We start from the raw sequence: 2,751 nt of genomic DNA on the forward strand, positions 1-2,751 counted from the left end.
GCAAAGTACTTAACATACATTTCAGTACTTAACATATATTCCATCTCGTTTAAACCTCACAGAGTTGTATGAGGTATCTGAACTATGCAGAAATCAAGGAATTTTCTCGAAGCCACATGACTAGTAAATGGTCCCAAAGCTTATAATCTTAAACCACTCTATTCTGAGCCATTAATATGAGTAACTAAACATTGCCCAGGAAAAGTACAGCAACAAGAACTATCCATGATCCTTCAACTCAATTCATTTTTTATATTATATAAACATATTTTTAAACTTATGGAAGAAATTCAAACATTCATAAATGAATAGAACCCCCACAAGCTATCACACAATTTTAACAATTACCGATATCCTGCTATTCTTGTATCATCTTTACTTCTACCTACTCTTCACTCAATTATTTTTTGCAGCTTTGTGAAGTAAAAGATACATACACTGAAATGCACAAATCTCAGCTGTACAATTTGACAAATGTATACACACATGTCATCCACAGTCCTCCTATGATTCAAAACATTTCCATCCCCCAAGACAGTGCCTCCATGTCCCTTCCCAGTCATTCCTCCCCACCCTCAGAGGCAACCACTGTTATTGTTTTGTTTTCCACCTTAGATTCGTTTCGCCTCTTCTAGAATTTCCATAAATGGAATCACTCAGAATGTCCTCTTGTGTCTGGCGGCTTTTGTTTAGCATATTTTTGAGATTAACCAATGTTGTTGAATGTATCAGTGGTTCATTCCTTGTCTGAATACACCACAGTTTGTCTATGCATTTTCCTATTGATGCACATTTGGGATGTTTCCATTCTAGAGCTATTACGAATAAAACTATTGTGAACATTTTTTTTTTTAATCCAGTGACTTCTGAACTTTTTATTGACCTACTGCCCCCCAAGAGGTGCCCTGCTTCTGCTGCCTTAGCGTCTCAGAACTTTGGTGTCATTGACCTCAGACACCAGTTTGCCGTCCACAATCCTGCAGGTGGTGGTCCTTTGGATGACTGCATGGCGTTGTAGTCCAGGATGTCACCCAGGATGTCACCCAGATCAAAGTCTTCCCCTTCTTCCAGCAGGTGGCAGTAGGCGGCGACCTCAGCCTCCAGCTTGGCCTTGATGTTCAGCAGGGCCTCACACTCCTGGGTCTGGGCCAGCTCCGACTCCAGATGCAGCAGTATCCTGTTGAGCTGCTCGTCTGCATGGCATGTCTCTATCTCCCTCAGGCTGTTCTCCAAGCTGGCCTTCAGATTTCTCACTGAATCCAGGTCGATTTCCAAGGACTGGACTAGACATCTCAGCACCGTGAGTGTCATCTCAGCAGCTCCTATCTCAGTGGTCCGTGAGGTGACCACTGTGATGCTCTCCTCAGTCTGCTGGGACCAATACTTGTCTAGCTCCTCTTGGTTCTTCCAAGCCAGTTCATCATACTGGGCTCGGATGTCGGCCACGATCTTGCTGAGGTCCTGAGATTTGGGGGCATCCAACTTCACAGTCAACCCAGAGTTGGCAATCTGGATTTGTAGACCATTTACTTCCTCTTCATGGTTGTTCTTCATGAAGAGCAGCTCCTCCTCAAGAGCTTCGATCTCCGTCTCCAGCTGCAGCTGAGTGATATTGGTGTCATCAATGACCTTTTGGAGGCCACTGATGTCACTCTCCACAGACTGACGCATGGCCAGCTCCATCTCATACTTGACTCTGAAATCATGAGCAGCAAGATGGGCATCGTCAATTTGCAGAACAACGCGGGCATTATCCACAGAACTTGCAAAGATCTGAGCCCTCAGGTCCTCCATGGTCTTGAAATAATGCCCTCAGTCTCCGACCTGGGACCCCTTCTTCTCCAGGTGTTCCTGGATTTTGCTCTCCAGACTCCCATTATTAGCCTCTGGGCTCTTCACCCTCTCCAGATAGAAGGCCAGGCGATCATTCAGGCATTGCATAGTCTCCTTCTTGGTCTAGATGCCCCCTAGGCCCACCAGGCCCCCAGGCTCCCAGCCACACTGGACACAGGTGGAGTGGGACACAGAGACCCAGAAACCTGAGCCCCTGTGCCTGCATGCACGCTGGCCGTGCTGCTTGCCGGCCGGACCTGGTGGCCGGGTCACTGCATAGAACCCAGGGTCCAATAGTTGGTGGAGAAGCTGGAGCGGATGCTGAGCTCATGTTGTTCCGGGAGGAAGGCGAGAGGCCAAGACTCAGGTTTGGGCCACCTGAACATTCTTATACAAGCCTTTTGGGAACATGTGTTTCATTTCTCTTAAGCGTGGAAATTCTAAGTCAAAGGGTAGGTGTAGATTTGATTTTTATGTGAAATTGCTAAACCATTTTCCAAAGTGGATGTACTATTTTATATTTCTCCTAGCAAATTGCTTACAGAATCACCAACATTTGATGTTGTCAGTCTTTCTAATTTTAGCCATTCTAATGGGTGTGTAGTAATAGTTCATTGTGGTTTTAATTTGCATTTTTCTGATGACTAGTGATGTTGAGCATCTTTTCATGTGCTTGCTGACCATTCATGTATCTTCCTTTGTGAAGTTGGTTTAAGATTTTTGTCCATCTTTTTTTTTTTTAAACTTTTATTTATTTTAAGTGTGTTCTTCTAGGACCTATCAGCTTCAAGTCAAGTAGTTGTTTCAATCTAGTTATGGAGGGCGCAGCTCACGTGGCCCATGTGGGAATCGAACCGGCAACCGCGCTCTAACCAACTGAACCAACCAGCTGCCCCGTCCATCTTTTTAAAAGTGGGT

The 2,751-nt window shown here is 45.1% G+C and overlaps 1 pseudogene; it reads right to left on the reverse strand.

Moving 5' to 3' along the window:
- Positions 1-919: 919 nt before the first annotated feature.
- Positions 920-2,219, reverse strand: LOC117023120 (keratin, type I cytoskeletal 18-like; annotated as a pseudogene).
- Between the last annotated feature and the right edge of the window lie 532 nt (positions 2,220-2,751).

Source organism: Rhinolophus ferrumequinum, chromosome 6 (assembly GCF_004115265.2).
Source record: "Rhinolophus ferrumequinum isolate MPI-CBG mRhiFer1 chromosome 6, mRhiFer1_v1.p, whole genome shotgun sequence".
Lineage (NCBI taxonomy): Eukaryota > Metazoa > Chordata > Mammalia > Chiroptera > Rhinolophidae > Rhinolophus > Rhinolophus ferrumequinum.